The following is a 25424-nucleotide window of genomic DNA, read 5'->3' as shown; positions in this document are numbered from 1 at the left end:
AAAAAAAAAATAAATCAGGCTAATAAAGACTTTAAATTCAGGGAGAGGGAAATGGCAACCCACTCCAGTATTCTTGCCTGGAAAATTTCATGGACAGAAGAGCCTGGCGGGCTACAGTCCATGGGGTTGCAAAGAGTCAGATATGATTGAGCACACACACTCTCAACTGTCAAGTTTACTACCTCAATTTAAGAAGGAAGAATGAAAGGAGATAAAAGAAAAATATGTAAAATTTGAATCAAAATTAACACAGAGCTAATAGCTTTCAGTGTTTAAATTGTTTTTAAAGTTTTCTTTAAAACCAAACTCCCAATTTTAAAAATGAATTCCATATCTAACCCTTTCACCTTTTTTTTCTTTCTTTCTTTCTTTGCCTCTTTATTTTTTAATTGAAGGATAATTGCTTTACAGAATTTTGTGGTTTTCTGTCATACATGAAGAATCAGCCATAGGTACACCCATGTTCCCTCCCTCCCGAACCTCCTTCCCATTTCTCTCTCCATCCCACCCTTCTTGTCACAGAGCTTTGTTTGAGTTCCCTTAGTTGTATAGCAAATTCCCATTGGCTATCTATTTTACATACGGTATTGTAAATTTCCATGTTACTCTCGCCATACATCTCATCCTCTCCCTCCTCCCCTTCCCCTTGTCCATAGGTCTGCTCTCTGTCTGTTTCTCCGTTGTTGCCCTGCAAATAAATTCATCAGTACCATTTTTTCTATATCCCATATATATGTGTCAGTATATGATATTTATATTTCTCTTTCTGACTGACTTCACTCTGTATAATAGGCTCTAGGTTCATCCATCTCATTAGAACTAACTCAAATTAATTCATTTTTATGACTGAGTAATATTCCATTGTGTATATATATACACACATATATATATACCACAGCTTCTTTATCCATTCATCTGTTGATGGACATGTAGGTTGCTTCCCTTTTCTAGCTATTGTTAAGTAGTGTTGCAATGAACACTGGGGTACATGTGTCCTTTTTCAATTTTGGTTCCCTTAGGGTATATGCTTAGGAGTGTGATTGCTGGGTCATATGGTGGTTTTATTCCTAGCTTTTTAAAGAATTTCCATACTATCTTCCATAGTGGCTGTATCAATTTACATTCCCACCAGCAATGCAAGAATAACCCTTCCACTCTTGATTCCTACTGCTCTTATACTTTTGTGGATGTCCCTCTGTTCCTTAGTCATTAATCCTCTAAGGGTAGGGACTTTGGATAAATCAATGTTTAAAAAATATTATACCAAATAGACATGATGATGTGTATTGAAAATATTCAAATGCTAACTAACTTTACTGTCTTTTTCCTTTGCTTATGGTAATGAATGCTCAGCACAGTGAGAGGCAGGAGGAAAGAATACTCTTTAAAGTTTTGTTTCCTTATGACATATCTCTAACAGTGGGACATTAATATGTCTGTAACTGTGAAACACTGATTCTGAAGGTAGAATTACAATTATGAAGGCAACGGGAGTGCCTCTTGAACACATTTCTAGACAAATTACCTCTGATAACCTGAAATCACTAGTGATCATGGCTCTCTTTTCATCAGATTTTTTTTTTTTTGAGATACCAGAAACTGATTATTGATTCTCAATTGCCTGGGAAATAGGATGGAGACTAACCCTGGTTTTTAAACAGCAGTGTATCCTTTAAAAAATTTCTATGAAAATATGAAATCTGATCCATCTCTCTAGTTCCTATTCCAATTTCCTAATGACTTTGCCCTGTGATGGTTATGTGCTGTGAATGTCTGATTGAGGTATTTCCCAGATGTGGCTACATGAGTCACTGATTAAGGAATTCCTTTATAGATGTTTGGAGAGTGTGTTGGGAGCTGGTGTAATGGGTGGTGTTTAGTTGTATGTGGCCTCAGTAAATCAGAGACTGCTATTTCCCATACAGGAAGCCTAATAAGCCAACGGTGACTGCAAACTAAAAAACAAACAGGGTGTTAATCATCCCACACACAGCTATTAAGAAGAAGACACACAAGCTGTAGATCATGCTAAGTAGGGCAACAGAACAGTCTATCTTACCATTTCCCACCATTGCCTTAAATTCAAGTTTGGCATTTAAGAGGTCAGAAAGCAGTTCTGTATCTGACTGTTGTCACATATTCAAAGCATTTAGACAGTTCTCATCTTTATAAGCAGAAATAAGACATTTCATGTAAAGGATGTATCTAGCATATAACAACCTGGAAAGGCCTCTAGACAAAGGAGAGGAGAGCAAAGGCACAAAGAAGGAAACCTCTCATTTCCTCCATATTCTCACAGAAACCTCCTAAGTCCCTTTGTAGCTACTTTCTGCTGCTTATGTGGGTCATTATAATGACAGGAGTGCTGTGAGGGTTGGTGGTTTAATTTTGTATTCTGAGGTGCATCTTCCTTGTACAAATGCCCTTAGGAACACAGACGCATAACCCTTGTCTGTTACATGGTTATTCTGGACGTTTTCACTTCTGGTATGAGAATACTAAGAGGAACTACTGAAATAGGAAAAGCAATGTGAAATTGCAAATTTAGGGGGAGTTTCTTCTTGCTATATACCAATGGCCTGAAACTCCAATACTCTTAGGGAGGGAGTGTCCCTGCTGATTGAATTGACTAAATTTATAAGCAAACTGTTGAGTGGGAGATGAGAGCAGACACATACAGGAGAGGAATAGGAGAGACAAAAGCTTAGCTCTGGTGATAATGTACTGCATGATTTTTAGAACAGAGAGTGAGATGTAAAAGTGAGGAGAAATACAAATATTTGAGGGGAAATGAAACCATTTCATTAAAAAAAAAAGCTGGATTGAGGCCACATCACTTGCGTGCGCTCTCTCTCTCTCTCTCTCTCAAGCCCAATAAGGGACTGTTAGTCACATTTTTATACTTTTCTCTCACTGTCAAGAATCAAAACCATGACTCTGAATGAGACCTCAATGTCAAGATACTAGAAAAAAATGCAGAAATAATTCTTTTGCCAAATTGTGCAGTCTTGGTTCAGGGTCACTAGTCCACTTAGAAATTCCCCCTGAGAGCCATGGATTTGAAACTCAGTTTGTGGGAGCAAAGAGGTCTACCTTTCTTTATCCTCACTGTTCTGAGCTTGTGGACAGTCATGAACTTTTCATTTTATGTGATATCATGGGTGGGAGAACTGCACATCTGCTTGGCTCACAATAAACTATGTAAAAAAAAAAAAAAGTCTAAACATGTAACAGATGCACCAGAGGATTTCATTCTGGGAGGAATGCACTTATACATTCAGACAGTTCACACATTCCCCCACAGTCACAATCCTATCCTGACAGTCATTATGGTGTAGATTGGGAAAGCTGGCATGTGTGTTCCTTGTGCAGATGAACACAATAGATTTTCCACATACTTGTTAGATATGCTCAGTAAAGCATACTGCACATACTTTTAAAATATGATACAGTTTCATACATTTTATTGGAAATATAACCTAGTCAAATATTTCAAATGACAACAGTGGACAGGTAGCATTCCATTTGCAAATCTTTCTAGAACATATTAGGGTCACCAAACCTGATGAACAAAAGTCAGAATACTTTTGAAACCTACTTCCTCAAGGAAACTTCCCTCAACTAATTAAGGAGTGATATATAATTTTGACAGTAACTGTTCTATACATTAAAAAAATAGTATAGCTCGATATGTAAAGTTCAAGACCCCTGCAATCAATGACGCTGAATCAGTCATGGTTACTTTTGTGGGTTAATGCATGACAAGGGTTAGGAGAGAGACCTCTGGGGCTGGTAATCATCTGTATCACAGTCTAGGTGGTAGGTAGTTACATGAACGTGCTTATTTTGCGACCATACATTCAGCTATACACATAATATATGTGCATGTTCCTGTTGTGTGGCATGCTTCAATAACACATTATATAATACAATAATAGTTGTGTAATTGCTTAGGAGGGTTTATAGGAAGGGTGCATCAGGGTAACTGGATTCCAGTGTTGTATTGTATCTGGTTTGTACTAACTTGTGAGAACCAGCAGCTAATTTTCAGGAATTTTGTGGGCTGGCTTTCAAGCTCAGCCACTGTTTTGTTTTGTTTTTTTTCTTTTTGATTTGTTTGTTTAGCCATGCTATGTGGCTTGTGAGATCTTTGTTCCCCAACTAGGGATTGATCCTGGACCACTGTAAAAACTAAAACCTAAATAAAGTATATTAAAATAAACATGATTATTACTCAAAATATGTAGCTTGGTAATTATTTTACTATTATCTGTTCTTAAGCTTATTTCCATCTTTTGAATTTCTGCAGTGAAAATACTGTATAATATTGTGCTCCTAAGACTTTAGTTCAGTGACCTCAGATTATTACCTTGAACTGGCCATGGTACAAGTATTTATACCACAAAATCAGTAAACACTATAAATCAAGACTTTCTTTACCCTGAAGGGCCAATCTTTATACATTTAAAGCACAGAACTCCTAAATCCGGTTTCAACAATGATATTAAGGATTAGATATTCATAATACATGTAGTTTACAAAGGACAAACTAATATCCGAATATCAAAAATCCCTACAGGAGTGTGGGAGTCGAAGAGAGGTTTGAAGGTGGTGGAAGGGGCCTCACAGAGTATAGGTACCTCTCTCTAGAAGTTGGAAAAGACAAAGAAACATTTCTTCCTGAAGCCTCTGGAAGATTCACAGCCGTGCCAACACGTTGATTGTAGCCCAGTGATAACCATTTTGTTCTTCTGGCTTTCGAAATGAATTCAAGCCCTGAACCTTTGGAGTGGGAGCACTGGCTCCAAGACCCCAGACTACCAGAGAACTAACCCTGGGGAGTATCTCAAATAGTGAGAACTCAATCAAAAGAAATCACTTGAATACAAGACCTGGCTTACCCAGTCATCAGTAGCACCCCGTGCAGGATGCCTCATCTAAACAACAAACAAAGCAAAAATATAAACCCAGTTACCAGGAGACAGGATTACCTACTCACTCAGCCTTGCCCATCAGAGGAAAAACAAAAAACTCAGCACAAATCTGACCAGATATGAAGCTTACAAAAACCACTGAACCAACTTTAGGAGGGCAGAAATCAAAAGGAAGAAAGAATTCAACCTTGAAGCCTGGGAAAAGGAGACCTCAAACACAAGTTAATAAAAATAATGAAAAAGTAGAGAAATACTGCACAAATAAAGGAATAAGTTAGAAACACACAAGTCCAAACAAATGAAGAGGAAATAGGCAAACTACCTGAAAAAGAATTCAGAATAATGATACCAAAGGAGATCAAAACCTTGAAAACAAAATGGAGAAAATGCAAGAATCAATTAACAAAGATTTAGAAGAATTAGAGAATAAACATACAGAGAGAAATGACACAATTACTGAAATTAAAAATACTCTGGGAGGAATCAATAGCAGAATATCTATCTGAAGCAGAGGAACCAATCAGTGAGCTGGAAGATAAAATGGTGGAAATAACTTCTGAAGAGCAGAATAAAGTAGAAAGAATTAAAAGAACTGAGGATAGCCTCAGAGACCTCTGGGACAATATCAAATGTACCAACATTCAAATTAAAGGGGTCCCAGAAGAAGAAGAGAAAAAGAAAGGGTATGAAAAATTTTTTGAAGAGATTATAGTTGAACATTTCCCCAACATGGAAAAGGAAATAGTCAAGAGGCACAAAGAATCCCATACAGGGTAAACCCAAGGAGAAACATGCCAAAACACATACTAATCAAAGAGTAAACACAAAGACAGAATAAAAGCAGGAAGGGAGAAGAAAAGGTAACATACAAAGGAAACACCGTATGTTTAACAGCTGGTCTTTCAGCAGAAACTCTGCAGGCCAAAAGGGAATGGCAGGGTATATTTAAAGTACTGAAAGGCTATTTGAGCTTTTTTTTGTATTTCCATACAAATTGTGAAATTATATGTTCTAGTTCTGTGAAAAATACCATTGCTAGTTTGATAGGGATTGCATTGAATCTATAGATTGCTTTGGGTAGTATAGTCATTTTGACGATATTGATTCTTCCAATCCATGAACACCATATATTTCTCCATCTGTGTCCTCTTTGATTTCTTTCATCAGTGTTTTATAGTTTTCTATGTATAGGTCTTTTGTTTCTTTAGGTAGGTATACTCCTAAGTATTTTATTCTTTTTGTTGCAATGGTGAATGGTATTGTTTCCTTAATTTCTCTTTCTCTTTTCTCATTGTTAGTGTATAGGAATGCAAGGGATTTCTCTGTGTTAATTTTATATCCTGTAACTTTACTATATTCTTTGATTAGCTCTAGTAATTTTCTGGTAGAGTCTTTAGGGTTTTCTATGTAGAGGATCAAGTCATCTGCAAACAGCGAGAGTTTCACTTCTTTTCCTATCTGGATTCCTTTTACTTCTTTTTTGGTTCTGATTGCTGTAGCCAAAACTTCCAAAACTATGTTGAATAGTAGTGGTGAGAGTGGGCACCTTTGTCTTGTTCCTGATTTAGGGGAAATGCTTTCAATTTTTCACCATTGAGGGTAATGCTTGCTGTAGGTTTGTCATATATAGCTTTTATTATGTTGAGGTATGTTCCTCCTATTCCTGCTTTCTGGAGAGTTTTAATCATAAATCGATGTTGAATTTTGTCAAAGGCTTTTTCTGCATCTATTGAGATAATCATATGGTTTTTATCTTTCAAATTGTTAATGTGGTGTATTACATTGATTGATTTGTGGATATTAAAGAATCCTTGCATTCCTGGGATAAAGCCCACTTGGTAATGATGTATGATTTTTTTAATATGTTGTTGGATTCTGTTTGCTGGGATTTTGTTAAGGATTTTTGCATCTATATTCATCAGTGATATTGGCCTGTAGTTTTCTTTTTTTTGTGGCATCTTTGTCTGGTTTTGGAATTAGGGTGATGGTGGCCTCATAGAATGAGTTTGGAAGTTTACCTTCTTCTGCAATTTTCTGGAAGACTTTGAGTCTGGAAGACTTTGAGGTGTTAGCTTGTCTCTAAATTTTTGGTAGAATGCAGCTGTGAAGCCATCTGGTCCTGGGCTTTTGTTTGCTGAAAGATTTCTGATTACAATTTCGATTTCCTTGCTTGTGATGGGTCTGTTAAGATCTTCTATTTTTTTCTGGTTCAGTTTTTTGAAAGTTATACTTTTCTAAGAACTTGTCCATTTCTTCCAAGGTGTCCATTTTATTGTCATAGAGTTGCTGGTAGTAGTAGTCTCTTATGATCCTTTGTATTTCAGTGTTGTCTATTGTGATCTCTCCATTTTCATTTCTAATTTTGTTGATTTGGTTCTTCTCCCTTTGTTTCTTAATGAGTCTTGCTAATGGTTTGTCAATCTTGAGAAAGAAGAATGGAACTGGAGGAATCAACCTGCATGACTTCAGGCTCTACTACAAAGCCACAGTCATCAAGACAGTATGGTACTGGCACAAAGACAGAAATATAGATCAATGGAACAGGATAGAAAGCCCAGAGATAAATCCATGAACCTATCGACACCTTATCTTCAACAAAGGAGGCAAGAATATACAATGGAAAAAAGACAACCTCTTTAACAAGTGGTGCTGGGAAAACTGGTCAACCACTTGTGAAAGAATGAAACTAGAACACTTTCTAACACCATACACAAAAATAAACTCAAAATGGATTAAAGATCTAAGTGTAAGACCAGAAACTATAAATCTCCTAGAGGAGAACATAGGCAAAACACTCTCCGACATAAATCACAGCAGGATCCTCTATGACCCACCTCCCAGAATATTGGAAATAAAAGCAAAAATAAACAAATTGGGCCTAATGAAACTTAAAAGCTTTTGCACAACAAAGGAAACTATAAGTGAGGTGAAAAGACAGCCCTCAGATTGGGAGAAAATAATAGCAAATGAAGCAACAGACAAAGGATTAATCTCAAAAATATACAAGCAACTCCTGCAGCTCAATTCCAGAAAAATAAATGACCCGATCAAAAAATGGGCCAAAGAACTAAACAGACATTTCTCCAAAGAAGACATACAGATGGCTAACAAACACATGAAAAGATGCTCAACATCACTCATTATCAGAGAAATGCAAATCAAAACCACAATGAGGTACCATTTCACACCATTCAGAGTGGCTGCTATCCAAAAGTCTACAAGCAATAAATGCTGGAGAGGGTGTGGAGAAAAGGGAACCCTCTTACACTGTTGGTGGAAATGCAAACTAATACAGCCGCTATGGAGAACAGTGTGGAGATTTCTTAAAAAGCTGGAAATAGAACTGCCATATGACCCAGCAATCCCACTTCTGGGCATACACACCGAGGAAACCAGATCTGAAAGAGACATGTTCATCACAGCACTGTTTATAATAGCCAGGACATGGAAGCAACCTAGATGCCCATCAGCAGACGAATGGATAAGGAAGCTGTGGTACATATACACCATGGAATATTACTCAGCCATTAAAAAGAATTCATTTGAATGAGTTCTAATGAGATGGATGAAACTGGAGCCCATTATACAGAGTGAAGTAAGCCAGAAAGATAAAGACCATTACAGTATACTAACACATATATATGGAATTTAGAAAGATGGTAACGATAACCCTATATGCAAAACAGAAAAAGATACTCAGATGTATAGAACAGAATTTTGGACTCTGTGGGAGAAGGCGAGGGTGGGATGTTTCAAGAGAACAGCATCGAAACATGTATATTATCAAGGGAGAAAGAGATCACCAGCCCAGGTTGGATGCATGAGATAAGTGCTTGGGGATGGTGCACTGGGAAGACCCAGAGGGATCGGGTGGAGAGGGAGGTGGGAGGGGGGATCGGGATGGGGAATACATGTAAATCCATGGCTGATTCATGTCAATGTATGGCAAAAACCACTACAATATTGTAAAGTAATTAGCCTCCAACTAATAAAAATAAATGGAAAAAAATTTAAAAAAAAAAGTACTGAAAGGAGAAAATCTACAACCAAGACTATTATACCCAGCAAGGATCTCACTCAAAATTGATTGGGGGTGGGAGGGGGGGAGAAATAAAAAGCTTTTTAGACAAGCAAAAATTAAGAGAATTCAGTGGCACCAAACCAGGTTTACAGTAAACGTTAAAGGGCCTATATAGTCAAGAAATACAAGAGAAGGAAAAAGTTCTACAAAATCAACCCCAAACAATTAAGAAAATGGTAGTAGGAACATATATATCAATAATTACTGTAAATGTAAATGAATAAAATCTCCAGCCAAAAGACACAGACTGGCTGAATGGATACAAAAACAAGTCCCATATATGCTGTCTAAAAAAAAAACCCATCTCAGACCTCAAGACACATATAGCCTGAAAGTGAGAGGAAAAATATATTCCACACAAATGGGAAGCAAAAGAAAGCTGGAGTAGCAATCCTCATATCAGACAAAACAGACCTTAAAATAAAGAAGATTACAAGAGATAAGGAAGGACACTACATAATGATCAAGGGATCAATCCAAGAGGAAGACATAACAATTGTAAATATCTATGTACCCAACATAGGAGCACCTCAATACATAAGACAAACACTAACGGACCTAAAAGGAGAAATTGACAGTAACACAATAATACTAGCAGAAGTTAATACCCCACTCACACCAGTGGACAGATCATTAAAACAAAATTAATAAGGAAACACAAGTCTTAAACAATATATTACATGAGATGATCTCATTGATATCTTCAGGACATTCCATCCAAATGGAGAAGAATACACTTTCTTCCTAAGTGCACATGGAACATTGTCCAGGATAGACCACATCCTGAGTCACGAATCAAACCTCAGTAAATTTAAGAAAATTGTAATCATATCCAGCATCTTCTCTGACCACAACACCATGAGACTAGGTATCAATTTCAAGGAAAAAAAAAAAACTGTAAGAAACACAGATGCATGGAGATTAAACAATGTTTCTAAATGATCAGCAGGTTAATGAAGAAATCAAAAGGGAAATAAAAAAAATTCTAGAAACAAATGACAATGAAAACATGACAACTCAAAACCTATGGTATACAGCAAAAGCAGTTATAAAAGGGAAGTTTATAGCAATACAATCCTACCTCAAGAAACAAGAAAAACATCAAATAGACAACCTAACTTTACACATAAAACAACTGGAAAAAGAAGAACCCAAAGAATCCCCAAAATTTGTAGAAGGAAATAAATCATAAAGATCCAAGCAGAAATAAATGAAAAAGAAATGAAAGCAACAATATTAAAAATTAACAAAACTAAAAGCTGGTCCTTGGAGAAGATAAACAAAATAGACAAGCCTTTTTCCAGACTCTTCAAGAATAAAAGAGAGAAGAATCAAATCAACAAAACTAGAAATGAAAAAGGAGAGGTTCCAACAGACAATGGTGAAATAAAAAGGATTATAAGAGACTATTATGAACACCTATATGGCAATAAAGTGGATAACCTGGAAGAAATAGACAGATTCTTTGACAAGTTCAATCTTCCAAGACTGAACCAGGCAAAATAGAAATTATGAACAACTCAATTACAAGCCCTGAAATTGAAGCTGTGATTAAAAATCTCCCCAAAAAACAGAAGCCCTGGACCAGATGGCTTATCAGGAGAAATCTATCAAACATTTAAAGAAGTGGTAATGACTATCCATCTAAAACTCTTTCAAAAAATTTCAGAGGAAGGAACACTTCCAAACTCATTCTACAAGGCCACCATCACCCTGATACCAAAACCAGACAAAGACAACACAAAAAAAGAAAACTAAAGGTCAGTAATATTTACTGATGAACATAGACGCAAAAATCCTCAACAAAATTTTAGTAAACAGAATTCAGCAACAAATCACAAAGCTCATACACCATGATCAAGTTGGGTTTATTCCAGGGATGCACGGATTCTTCAATATATGCAAATCAATCGATGTGATATACCATATTAACAAATTGAAAGATAAAAACCATATGATAATCTCAATGGATGCAGAAAAAGTCTTTGACAGTATTCAGCAGCCATTTATTACTAAAACTCTTCAAAAAATGGGTATGGAAGGAGCCTACTTCAATATAGTAAAGGGAACATAAGATAAACCTTCAGCACACATTATTCTCAATAGTGAAAAACTGAAAGCATTCCCACTAAGATCAGGAACAAGAAAAGGGTGTCCATTTTCACCACTATTATTCAACATAGTTCTGGAAGTCCTAGCTACAGCAATCAGAGAAGAAAAATAAATAAAAGGAATCCAGATTTGAAAAGAATAAATAAAGCTCTCATTGTTTGCAGATGAGATGATACTGCATGTAGAGCACCCAAAGATAGTATCAGGAAATTACTAGAGCTAATCAGTGAATTTAGCAAAGTTGCAGGATACAAAATCAATACAGAGAAATCACTTGCATTTCTGTATACTAACAATGAAAATTCAGAAAGAGAAATTAAGGAATCAATCCCATTCACCATTGCAACAAAAGGATTAAATATCTAGGAATAAACTTACCTAAGGAGAAAAAAGAATTGTACACAAAAAATTCTGACACTAGTGAAAGAAATGAAATATGACATAAACAGATGGAGAGATCGTCCATGTTCTTGGGTAGGAAGAATCAATATTGTGAAAATGACTACACCAAACACAACTACAGATTCAGTGCAACCCCTCAAACACAATCTACAGATTCAATGCAACCCCTATCAAATTACCAATGACATTTTTCACAGAACTAGAGGAAACAGCTTCACAATTCAGGGAACTTTCCAGAACGCTCGGTGAAAGGCAGAGGAGCGGCGGCTGCCCGAGCTGCGCATAGCAACGCGCTCCTTCCCACTCCCCCACACCGGCATCGGCCCTCTCACCAGCTGTAGAAAATGGTGAAAGAAACCACTTACTATGATGTTTTGGGGGTCAAACCCAATACCACCCAAGGAGAACTGAAAAAGGCTTACAGGAAACTGGCCTTGAAGTACCACCCTGATAAGAATCCAAATGAAGGCGAGAAGTTTAAACAGATTTCTCAAGCTTATGAAGTGCTTTCTGATGCAAAGAAAAGGGAATTATATGACAAAGGAGGAGAACAGGCGATTAAAGAAGGTGGAGCAGGTGGTGGTTTTGGGTCCCCTATGGACATCTTTGATATGTTTTTCAGAGGAGGAGGCAGGATGCAGAGAGAGGAGAGGTAAAAACGTTGTGCATCAACTTACAGTTACTTTAGAAGATTTATATAATGGTGCAACAAGAAAACTAGCTCTGCAAAAGAATGTGATTTGTGACAAATGTGAAGGCCGAGGTGGTAAGAAAGGAGTGGTAGAATGCTGTCCCAATTGCCGGGGTACTGAAATGCAAATAAGAATTCATCAGATAGGACCTGGAATGGTTCAGCAAATTCAGTCTGTCTGCATGGAGTGCCAGGGCCATGGGGAGCAGATCAGTCCTAAAGATAGATGCAAAAGCTGCAATGGAAGGAAGATAGTTTGAGAAGAGAAAATTCTAGAAGTTCATATTGACAAAGGCATGAAAGATGGCCAGAAGATAACATTCCATGGTGAAGGAGACCAAGAACCAGGACTGGAGCCAGGAGATATTATCATTGTTTTAGATTAGAAGGACCATGCTGTTTTTACTCGACGAGGAGAAGATCTTTTCATGTGTATGGACATACAGCTGGTTGAGGCATTGTGTGGCTTCCAGAAGCCAATATCTACTCTTGACAAGCGAACCATAGTCATCACTTCTCATCCAGGTCAGATCGTCAAGCATGGAGATATCAAGTGTGTGCTAAATGAAGGCATGCCAATTTATCGTAGGCCATATGAAAAGGGTCGCCTAATCATTGAATTTAAGGTAAACTTTCCTGAGAATGGCTTTCTCTCTCCTGATAAACTCTCTTTGCTGGAAAAACTTCTGCCTGAGAGGAAGGAAGTAGAAGAGACTGATGAAATGGACCAGGTAGAATTAGTGGACTTTGATCCAAATCAGGAAAGATGGCGTCATTACAATGGAGAAGCATATGAGGATGATGAACATCATCCTCTGGGTGGTGTTCAGTGTCAGACCTCTTAGTAGGCCTGTGAATAATACTCACTGCTGGGGTTTTATTGCAGTAGTGATTGAGTGAAGGACTATAATCATAATATGCTCACTACTTGCTTTTGTTTTAATATTCAACTATAGTAGTGTTTAAAAGGTAAATGAAGAATAAACTCGAATATAAAAGCTCTGGGGAAAAAAAAAACAAAACTTCACAATTCATATGGAAACACAAAAGGCCCTGAATAGTCAAAGCAGTCTGAGAAAGAATGGAACTGGAGGAATCAACATTGCTGACTTCAGATTATACTATAGGGCTACAATCATCAAGACAGTATGGTTCTGGCACAAAAACAGAAATATAGATCAATGGAACAAGATAGAAAGCCCAAAAATAAACCCATGCACCTACGGGTACCTTACTTTTGACAAAGGAGGCAAGACTATACAATGGGGCAAAGACAGCCTCTTCAGTAAATGGTGCTTGGAAAACTGGACAGTTGCATGTAAAAGAATGAAATTAGAACACTTCCTAGGACTGTACACAAAGATAAACTCAAAGTGGATTAAAGACCTAAATGTAAGACCAGAGACTATAAAACTCTTAGAGGAAAGCATAGGCAGAACACATGATGACATGAATCAAAGCAAGATCCTCTATGACGCACCTTCTAGAGTAATGGAAATAAAAACAAAAGTAAGCAATTGGGACCTGACTAAACTTAAAAGCTTTTGCACAGCAAAGGAAAGGCTAAGCATGGTGAAAAGACAACCCTCAGAATGGGAGAAAATAATAGCCAATGAAACAGCTGACTGCCGGGAGCCGGCACACAAGATCCCACCCATGACAAGGTCACCAGGAGAAAACCTGACAGGCAAGGCAGATCAGGTTTTCAGGGATTCTGAGAAGCTGCCCCCGGTGCTCACCTTAAAGATGATATCTGTCTTTCTGATGCCTGCCTCAATAGACTACTCCCTAATTTCTGTGGCACAGGCAGAAGGCCTTCCCCGATCTCTTCCCAAATAAGAATCAATTTAGAACTTTAATCAATAAGTTTCCCAGGTGGTGATATTTTATGAGATTATCCAGGGTGAAATGAGTGTTTTAATTTAAACTCCTTTGCTGGTATTTTAGTTTGTTTGGCAAATGCATTTATGCCCTTGGTACTAATATGCATGACTTCTCATAATACCCTAATCATAAAATAACATAAAGAACCTGATCATATAAAGGCCCTAATATACATAGAGCCCTTCGGGGGATGAGGAAGCCCTATTAGAAAACATAAGAAAAATTATTCTAAAGGTGGTTATTGGGTTAATGTTTCTTGCTGTGTTTTGCTTGCTGTGTTTTTACTCTTAATGTGTTAAGGTTGTGCAGTGGAAACCATTGTTACTATAGTTATCGATCTAGAAAAATAAGAGCTTAGCACTAGTGTAGTAACAATGAAATGGTTGTGAATTGTCAGCCAGGAGTGCTAGGCAGAAGCTGCCTCAGTGAAGCCGCAGAGTCTGTATGGGGTAAAACTCTTAGATAAACGCAACTGACAACTTCTGCAGAAGGAAGGATTAATTTTTGTGTTAATAAGGTTATACTTCTACTCTGTACTGTTGCCCTATGAGACTGCTACCTTTCAGTTAAGGTCACCATAGAAACAGAAAATAGGTTAACATTCACCTGACTTGCATAAAATGTTAATAGGCCCCAAGGCCAGAAGATAATGTAAAAGACCCTCATAAACAAAGAAGTATGCAGAAAACACCCTGGTTTCATGAAGAAGAAGCTGATGTAATGTTAAACTATCTTCCCCTTAGAAATGTACTAACTTAGGGTATAAAAGCCACGGTAAAAAATATAGGATTGCCAGACTTTGCCAGACTCTGCTGCACCCCCCGTCTGGTTGCTCTCTCTCTCTCTCTCTCTCTCTCTCTCTCTCGCTCTCTCTCTCTCTCTCTCTCTCTCTCTCTCTCTCTCTCTCTCCCTTGCAGACTTGGCCCTATCAAGGCTGGTCTCACGTGTCTTCTCTCGCTGACGCCATTCATCCTGAGGGTACCCCCTGGATCCTGTGGAGGCTGGACCCCGGCAGCTGACAAAGGATTAATTTCCAAAATATACCGGCAGCTAATACAACCCAATACCAGAAAAACAAACAACCCAATTAAAAAGTGGAAAAAAAGACCTAAACAGACATTTCTCCAAAGAAGACATACAGATGGCCAATAAACACATGAAAAGATGCTCAACATTGCTCATTATTCAGTTCAGTCACTCAGTCATGTCCAACTCTTAGCAACACCATGAACAGCAGCACGCCAGGCCTCCCTATCCATCACCAGCTCCTGGAGTTTACTCAAACTCATGTGCATTGAGTCGGTGATGCCATTCAACCATCTCATCCTCTATCTTTCCCTTCTCCTCCCACCTTCAATCTTTCCTAGCATCAGGGTCTTTCCAAATGAGTCAGTTCTTTGCATCAAGTGTCCAAAGTATTGGAGTTTCATCTAAAATATCAGTCCTTCTAATGAATATTCAGGACTTATTTCCTTTAGTATGGACTAGTTTGATTTCCTTGCAGTCCAAGGGACTCTCAAGAGTCTTCTCCAACACCACAGTTCAAAAGCATCAATTTTTTGGCACTCAGCTTTCTTTACAGTCCAACTCTCACATCCATACATGGCCACTGGAAAACCCATAGCCTTGACTAGATGGACCTTTGTTGACAAAATAATGTCTCTGCTTTTTAATATGCTGTCTAGGTTGGTCATAACTTTCCTTCCAAGGAGTAAACATCTTTTAGTTTCATGGCTGTAATCACCATCTGTAGTGATTTTGGAGCCCCGAAAAATAAAGTCAGCCACTGCTTCCCCATCTATTTGCCATGAAGTGATGGGACCAGATGCCATGATCTTAGTTTTCTGAATGTTGAGTTTTAAGCCAGCTTTTTCACTCTCCTCTTTCACTTTCATCAAGAGGCTTCTTAGTTCTTCTTCACTTTCTGCCATAAGGGTGGTGTCATCTGCATATCTTAGGTTATTGATATTTTTCCCTGTAGTCTTAATTCCAGCTTATGCTTCTTCCAGCCCAACATTTTCATGATGTACTCTGCATATAAGTGAAATAAGCAGGGTGACAATATACGGCCTTGACATACTTCTTTTCCTATTTGGAACCAGTCTGTTGTTCCATGTCTAGTTCTAACTGTTCCTTCCTGACCTGCCTACAGGTTTCTCAAACAGACCCCACTCCACTCCTCAAGGACGTGACTTTTTCCAGCCCAAGCCTGCAAACTGGGCATGAGCACCAGTCCCTGTGTTTCATTATTAGAATACAAAGGATTAACTACACTAGGTGGCATAATGATATAGCTGAATGCTTGCAAATATTTCATAATAAATAAGGTTGTATTTAGAAAGAGGAAAATAATAACCAGGGTATTTTGACTTTTTTTTTATATTTAACATTTCAATATGAGAACCAAATAAGGGCATGACTATGTGAATGATGCAGACTGATAATGTGTGACTTAAGTGATGCTGGTAACTTCACTACCATAACCAGCAATATCTTGAGTGAAAAGATTTTCTAAATGGCATGTAGCTCTTGGGAAATCTCTCAACAAAACAAATTTTAATCTTCTGTCTGAATTATCCAGAAGGTGCATTTCTGGAAAATTCAATAAATATATTAAAAAATCTTTCTGTTTATATGCAAAGCAGAGTTAGGTTTGAGTTTTGTAAAAATTATTGATTGTTTTTTCTATGGTAATCTCTAGGGAAACTTTCAAATCACAGAATACACAAGTCATTTCTTTATTCTGTAAGATTGTCTTAATATTGCAGGCTGTCTAGACACTATCCTAGAACATCACCCATTAAGTACCAACAATGACTTGTGATTCCCAAACATTTTGACAACCTAAACACATTTCCAAATTTGTAAAAACCTCTAGAATCATTAGCAATAGGGTTATTAAAATTCTCTTGAAAATGGAATGAACATGGATACTTGAGTTAGAGAGATCTGGTTTTAATCTCTTATCCTATTCCTCATTGCTTGTGTGGACTTGATAATGGTAACTCATGGTCTTCTTTTTCTCTTTTGCAAAAGATAAATAACTTTGCAACCTTCTTTTTAGGATTGATGCAGCTACTGAGCACAAAACAGTTGCTCAACAGGAGTTATTTTCTTTATTTTTCTCTTCTCTTCCTGTTTGTTTCTTTATATTGCTCTAGTTACCTATTCCAGCCTCTTTATTTGCTCAGAGATTTTACCAAGGGAGGGCTTCCTTGGTGGCTCAGATGGTAAAGAATTTGCCTGTAATGCAGGAGATCCAGGTTTGATCCTGAGTTGGAAAGATCCCCTGGAGAAGGAAATGGCTACCCATTCTAGTATTCTTACCTAGAGAATTCTATGGACAGAGGAGCCTGGTGGGCTACTGTCCATGGGGTTGCAATGAGTCAGACACACATAAATCAAACTAGACTACAATCCAGTGTAGGTGACTTTGGCAACCACATGGAAAAATATGAAAGGATGAAACTGATGATATTTAATTTCTTAAAAGCAGATAGTTGAAGGAGTCAATTTGGTCACTACAATAAGTATATATTAACACTTTCTTTAGTTCTTAAAAAGTTTAAGTAAACTAAAACGTCACCTATGTCAGTCTGAATTTTATACTGTACTTGAATCAAAGGTCCAGACCATGTAAATATAATTTCTTCACAAGACATAGATGATACCAATACAGCAAAAAATTTCAAGTTAAAAATGCCAGGAAAAATGGCTGAGATAATATAGCCACACATAACCTGCAATGGTTACATTAAGTTGTTTTAATGTGTGTATAAATGGTGAATTAGGAAAGGGGCTTTTAAGCCTATTTTCTTTTGGTAACAATTTACAGATTTCAAGGGGAATGATCGCAAGTATTGTTGTTCAGTTGCTAAGTTGTGTCCAAGTCTTTTGACCCTACAGACTGCAGCATGCCAGAATTCCCTGTCCTTCACTATCTCCCAGAATTTGCTCAAACTCATGTCCATTGACTCAGTGATGCCATCCAGCCATCTCATTTCCTTTAGGATTCACTGGTTTGATCTCCTTGCTGTCCAAGGGATTCTCAAGAGTCTTCTTTTTTTTTTTTTAATTTTTTTTCATTTATTTTTATTAGTTGGAGGCTAATTACTTTACAACATTGCAGTGGTTTTTGTCATACATTGAAATGAATTAGCCATGGATTTACATGTATTCCCCATCCTGGTCCCCCCCTCAGCACCACAGTTCCAAAGTATCAATTCTTCAGCACTCGGCCTAATTTATGGTCCAATTCTTTACTGGGAAAACCATAACTTTGACTATATAGATCTTTGTAGGCTAAGTGGTGTTTCTGCTTTTCAATATGCTATACGGTTTCTAGGTTGGTCATAGCTTTTCTTCCAAGGAGCTAGATTCTTTTAATTTCATGGCTGCAGTCACTGACCACATGATTTTGGAGTCCCCCAAAAATAAAATCTGTCCCTGATTCCAATATACACATTCTAATAGAATTTACATTACCAAATGAGTAATCTGACTCTGATTCATAAGTATAATAATGACAGATTTTCCTCCAGTAGTTGATTAGGCAATTCTGATTGCTTGCCTAAAATTTACTTAAGATTGTTCTTAGTAAGTTTTTCCATATTCTCAAGTGGTAAAAATGTCTTTTATTTCCAATAGTTGGGATAGATATGGATGTCTTTAACATGGATGTTTGCATGTATTAGAAAGTTAGAAGAATGTGAGTATAATGTACTTACCCAAAGGTTACCATCAAACACAACATCTGTTGCCATAAGTATCAGTAGTATATACATCAAAAATTTTACTTCATCTGTTTGCTCCATCACTTTTAACTTCAGCAAGATGCTGTTTCAATGAGTAAATTCCTAGAAGCAAAATATAACAAATATATGTAATATATGTGGATACATATGTATATGTAATATGCTGCTGCTGCTGCTAAGTCGCTTCAGTCGTGTCTGACTCTGTGCGACCCCATAGACAGCAGCCCACAAGGCTGCACTGTCCCTGGGATTCTCCAGGCCAAGAACACTGTAGTGGGTTGCCATTTCCTTCTCCAATGCATGAAAGTGAAAAGTGAAAGTGAAGTCGCTCAGTCGTGTCCGACTCTTAGCGACCCCATGGACTATAGCCTGCCAGGCTCTCTGTCCATGGGGTTCTCCAGGCAAGAATACTGGAGTGGGTTGCCATTTCCTTCTCCAGGGGATATTCCTGATCCAGGAATTGAACCTGAGTCTCCTGCATTGCAGGCAGATTCTTTACCAACTGAGCTACAAGAGAAGATCCATATGTGTGTGTGTGTGTGTGTGTGTATACACACTAAATGCAACCAAGCTTCAAAAGATATTACATTTCTAAGGACAATGATGTTAATACAATCAAAATAATCTTTAAACATTTCTATATTGAATACATTTAGCATATTGTTTCTCAGTAATTCACATGCTCTTAATTTTGTCTTATGTTGTAATAAAATCCTACCTTTTTGATTAATCAGTGGGCTCAATGCATTTATGGCTTGTTTTTTTTTTTCTTTTTTTTTTTCATTTATCTTTATTAGTTGGAGGCTAATTACTTTACAATATTGTAGTGGTTTTTGTCATACATTGACATGAATTAGCCATGGATTTACATGTATTCCCCATCCCAATCCCCCCTCCCACCTCCCTCTGTGACATACACAAATCAGTGTTTAGATCATGTTCAATATATAAGAGATATTCATGCAGTGAAAGGTATTACAAACTGAGTCTCACTGGAGACACAATAGATTTATGGTTTCTAGAAATACATTTTAAAAAGATAAGTAAAATTTTTATAGAAAAATAAAGTATTATTTAAAAGATACAAAATATGTCCCAAATTAAAGAAAAGCCATAGTATTTCATTGAGGAGAAAATTCACCATCTTGAAGTTATCACTATTGCAGTCAAAGCTCCAACAAGTGTTTATAGAGGTTGACAAACTGATTATAGAACTTTATATAGAAGCATAAATGTAAAGAAAAAGCCAAGAATATATTGAAAACAAAAAGAAGAATTGATTTCTAGATATCAACTTTTTATAAAGCTGAATAATTAAAGCTGTGACATGAAAGATATAAAAAGATGAATGGATCAGTTGTACAGAGAATTAAAAAATGTGTACCTGTGTATCATGAAATCATGGAATAAAGCAGTGGCGGTTGACAGTTCTTTTCTTTTGGAACTTGACACATGTTGTGTACATCCTTCTGGGATTCATGGTTTCAGATGAGAATTCTGTCATCCAAATTATCAATCTTCTATAAGCAATGCAAAGAGTTTTTGTTTTTGTTTTGTTTTCTGTTTTAGCAAAAGCAGAATGAGTTGATTAGATGAATTTTTCAGTTTGAATAGTTTTCAGAAATATAGTGTTTATATGAAAAGAAAATCTGTTGAATAATATACACATTCTAATAGAATTTACATGATACTTTTAAAACAGTCTAATAAATTGATTGTATTTATTTGTGGGCCAAAAATTATCAAAACAGTATAGAAGTTGTCATACATCATTCTTGTTGTGGATGCCTCTCAAAGGGTGAGAGAGAATGGCATGGAAGAAAGGAGAAAAAACAGTGACCTTATCTTTCACAGTGTATTTCTTCTCTAAAATCAGATTTTGTGAAAATATAATGAGATATTCTTTTAGTCTGCACACAACACACATGAGCATTTTTTTAGATAACTTTTTTTAATGTCTAAAAAGTAGAAGCTGCCATTAATAAGAACTCTCATTTCAAACTATTCTACTGGTGGTAATTTTGATAATATAATAAAAATATTGAATTTAATACTACATATTAAATATGCTAGAGAGAAATTGGAGAGGTTCACTGGATATATTTGGGAAAGTTGCAGTGCCAACAATGCAGGAGTTGGGACATGGACCCAATTACAGGTCACTTTATTGGTTAAAATATGGACATTCTGACCGAGAGCTGTAATTAGGCATAGCTCTCCCTGAACTATAATTCTGTCTTAGGTGTCTCAAGGAGGTACGCCTAGAATCAAATGGGGAAATCTAATATAGTAAGTCATTTTTTTTCTTACTATAAATTACAGAATTGACCTTCAAATATGTTATTTCTCCACATAAAGTATAGTAGGTGGTATTCTCTAAAAATTATATTCTGTGAAGCAGTAAATTGTAGGGCTCCTAAAACTACTACCCATCATAATTTTTTAACTCATAAAACTCTCTTCACTAATGCAACTGTAGTTACCCAAAGTTAAGATATATATTTAGGTGTTGAAAAATTTATCTGAATGCCTCTATGCCAGACTATAGCATTCATAGACCTTTGAGAAAGTGTTGACATTTTGATTTAGGCATATAAAACTTTCTCTTTATTAGGTATTTCTAATAAAGTAAAGGAAAAAAAAATAACTTCCTGGAGGAGAAAGTTACATTTTTGAGGCTTCTAGTTGTAAATCTCAACAACCTTTACCTTGTAAATCTATGATGCATATGAAATTTCATTTGTCAAGTGGGGAAGGCTTTAATACCCTCAGCAAATGTATGATGCAATGTATAGATCAGATAGAAAGTTTGGTTTTGTAAAGGAATCCTTCCTCTTAACCTGTCATATTAACTGAACGTCAGGGACTTCTGTGTTCCCAGCTAAGCTTTTGCATATTTTATCAGAAAAATCAGAGAAAGATACTGCAAGGGAAAGAAACGTTCCTTATAAGGTGATGCTGGTGGTTGATGGTTTAGTCGCTAACTGATGTCTGACTCTTACAACCCGTGGACTACAGCCTGCCAGGCTCCTCTGTCCTTGGGACTTCTCAGACAGAATGCTGGAGCACTTTGCCATTTCCTTCTCCAGGGGATTTTCCCGATGCAGGGATTGAACTCGCATTGGCTGTGTTGCAAGTGATCTCCTGAATTGCAGGCAGATTCTTGACCACTAGGCCACAAGGGAAGCCACTATGAGGATGATAAATAGCTAATAAACATATGAAGAAAATATCTTACATGTCTTCAGTCCTTAGAATCAGGAGACACTGTTTTAAGCACTTTAAAAATGTTGTTTAATTTTCACAATTGTTCTCTGAGATAGATACTATTACTATTCCCATTTTACAGAATGAGGAAATAGAGTCACAGAGAAGTATAGTAACAATCACAAGGTCACACAGCTAGGAAACAATGGAGGTGGGATTTGAGTCCAGGCATCCTGACTCCAGAGTCTCAGTCTGAGTTATAGATCTCTCTCCTCTCTACATAATTTTATGATAGGACTTTGTTATAATTGTCATTTTTATTCCTTTAGATATTATATACAGCATAAGAAGTTTCAAGTTTTAAAGAAAACCATGACCTTATCAAATTTTTCAAATTTTAATGAACAAACAACTACATTTCTGAAAGGCTTTAATTAAAGTCAGTATGTAAGCAGTAAGAAGAGTCATGTTCTCATAATTCCAAGTGGATAGCTTGTAGTTGAACTAATAAATATTTCCTAAGTAGGTTTGCAAATGACCACTGCTATGAAAGAATTGTATATTATCATTAGTTTCATTTCTAAAATAAACTCTTTAATCAGTTTCTAATATGCATTAGAATACTGAGTAAAGGACAGCTTGGACAAACAAAGGCTTTAGCCTTGTGTAAAGAAATATTATATGTGGTTCAAAAAGAAAACAAATGTATTCATATACTTTAATCTGAATACCAAATGCATAAGATTCAATTAATTTGCTGTTCATGTTGATATTATATTCATTGATTTTTCATAATAGATACTTACAGAATGTTGCAGACAGAGGAGGAGAGAGGAAAGCATATTTGTGAGCACATGAGGAGATGTGTGATATATTGTACATGAGATGCAGTAGAGAGAGATGAAGAACAGTGTGCTGGAGTAGCATTCCTGGTGGTGGACCAGTAGTGACGGAAAAGAGGAAACAGTGTGAAACTGAAGGGTCTGTGTACTAACTTCAAGATCAGAAGTTATCTTGAAAGTATAATAATGCATTGGAGAGTTTTAAATGGAGAATGCCCCAAATGGATTATAATAGAATGTTGCTCAAGCAGCAGCATAAAGTTTAGTTAGGAGGAGACCACTGGGGGGATGGATGCTGCAGGGTTAAATGGTAGTCAGGAGACAGGATTCAAGGCCAGTGAAGTGGACCTCGGGATGAGCCTGAATAATCAGTGACATTGGATAAGGAAGGAAGAGAGGGAGAGACTTTCTACAGGAGTTGGAGGTCATTGATTATATTCGTTTTCTATTGATATTGTAACAAATTACCAGACCCTTAGTGAATTAACATACACTCACTATCTTACGGTTCTGGAGATCAAAGCCTGGAACAGTTTTACTGGGCTGAACACAAAGTGACAGAGGGCTCTCTTTTGTTTGTTTGTTTGTTTTTTTCTGGAGGCTCTAATGGAGCATCTGTTTTCTGCTTTCTCCAGTTTCTAGAGGACTCCTGCATCCATTGGCCCATGGCCCCTTCCTCCATCATCAAAGCCAGCTCCAGAGCATATTTAAAATCCTCTCTCTGACCTCTGCTTTATGACTCACTTCCGCTTTTTAAAGACCCTTTGAGTACACTGCACCCACCAGGATAATCCACAATAATCTTCTTACCTCAAAAATTTTTATGTAAATCACATCTTCAAGCTCTTTATTGCTGTGCATGGTAACAGTTTCACAGGTTCCAAAGATTAGGATGTGAACATTTTGGGGGGCCATTATTCTGTGCCCCACAATGATGCATTTTAGACTGACATTCACATATTTGTCTTGGAAGTATGGATGATTTGTGATGCTGTTCTCTGATACAAAGAATAGAAGGAAAGAATGTTGATGGAAGAGCAAATTAGCTTATTCGTGGACACAAATTTTGAATTTGAGCTAACTCAATGTGGGACATCATATGGTTAACCTGTAGAGAATTGACCATATGTATTAAAAGAAGAGGGAATTAGATGAGGGAATCTGGTCAAATACATTGATTTCAGAGCCATCAGTATTTAAATGCATAGTTGCAATGCTCCTTCAGGCCATTAAGGAGCAACTGATTCTGAACCACTTCTCCTTCTGCAAACAGCTGTAAAACATGGCAAATAAAGAAGGCAGTGGTTAGAGGGCATTGGGCAAATATTGAAGAAGTATTTGAATTTTGCTGTTTAATGAAATGCATTAATTTTGATATCCAAGCAAGTCAGTGAGCACTTAGTAAGGTGAACAGAAAGAAAAGCACATCTAGATACAACTTAGAATGGTTTGAAAACTACTGTTAAAGCTTTTGCATCTGGATGTATTAATTTTATACTGACAAAATATAGGGATTTGGATCAGAGAGTATAGCTATTATTTACTTTGAAAGCTTCTTAGGATAGTTTCCCCATACCCCAACTCCACATGAAGTGGTGCACTGAGGGCAAATATCACCTGTATGTATGGAGGTGTCCATGACACAAGATAGGAGCTTAAAGATACAGATTTGAGGCTTCTATGTTTGACACAATAGCTAACTCTCTTCTTTCTGGAAAGACAGTATGAACTCAGAAGAGTTAAGCAATTCCTGCTTGTGGGGAGGTGGGAAAGCTTCCTAGGTTCAATACACTTTGGAATGCAAACAAATGGCTAAAGGGGATGTAAGCTTGTGAATGTCTCAGGAGACCTCTCTCACTTAGAAATAGCTGCCAAGAATAGTATTGAAACATATATATTATCAAGTGTGAAACAGATCGCCAGTCTGCATGAGACAAGTGCTCAGGGCTGGTACACTGGGAAGACCCAGAGGGATGGGATGGGGAGGGAGGTGGGAGGGGGGATCAGGATGGGGAACACATGTAAATCCTTGGCTGATTCATGTCAATGTATGGCAAAAACCACTACAATATTGTAAAGTAATTACCCTCCAACTAATAAAAATAAATGGAAAAAAAAAATAGCTGCCAAGGATTGTTTGCCTTTCATGGATCCTTTAACCCAGGTTGCCAGTAGGTTTTTCTTCTGAAAGCCCTGATCATGCCAAAATATGAACGGACCATTTGTCCCCAAAAGTTTATATCAATACATTTAATAAATAAATCAAACCTGGCAAATTTCTTAAGAATTACATTTAAAATCTACACATAGAAATAAAAACTTGAATAGTCCTATGTGAAGTGAAAGTTGCTCAGTCGTGTCTGACTCTTTGCGACCCCGTGGACTGTCCATGGAATTCTCTTGGCTAGAATACTGGAGTGGGTAGCCTTTCCCTTCTCCAGGAGATCTTCCCAACCCAGGGATCAAACCCAGGTCTCCGTCATTGCAGGCAGATTCTTTTCCAGCTGAGTCACAAGG

General features: G+C 37.1%; 1 pseudogene; it reads left to right on the top strand.

Annotated features, from left to right (window-relative positions):
• The first annotated feature begins 11873 nt into the window (after positions 1-11873).
• LOC139032219 (dnaJ homolog subfamily A member 1 pseudogene) lies at positions 11874-13218 on the top strand (annotated as a pseudogene).
• The last annotated feature ends 12206 nt before the right edge of the window (positions 13219-25424 follow it).

Source organism: Odocoileus virginianus, chromosome 3, assembly GCF_023699985.2.
Source record: "Odocoileus virginianus isolate 20LAN1187 ecotype Illinois chromosome 3, Ovbor_1.2, whole genome shotgun sequence".
Classification (NCBI taxonomy): domain Eukaryota; kingdom Metazoa; phylum Chordata; class Mammalia; order Artiodactyla; family Cervidae; genus Odocoileus; species Odocoileus virginianus.
This window is presented reverse-complemented; position numbering and strand designations above follow the sequence as displayed.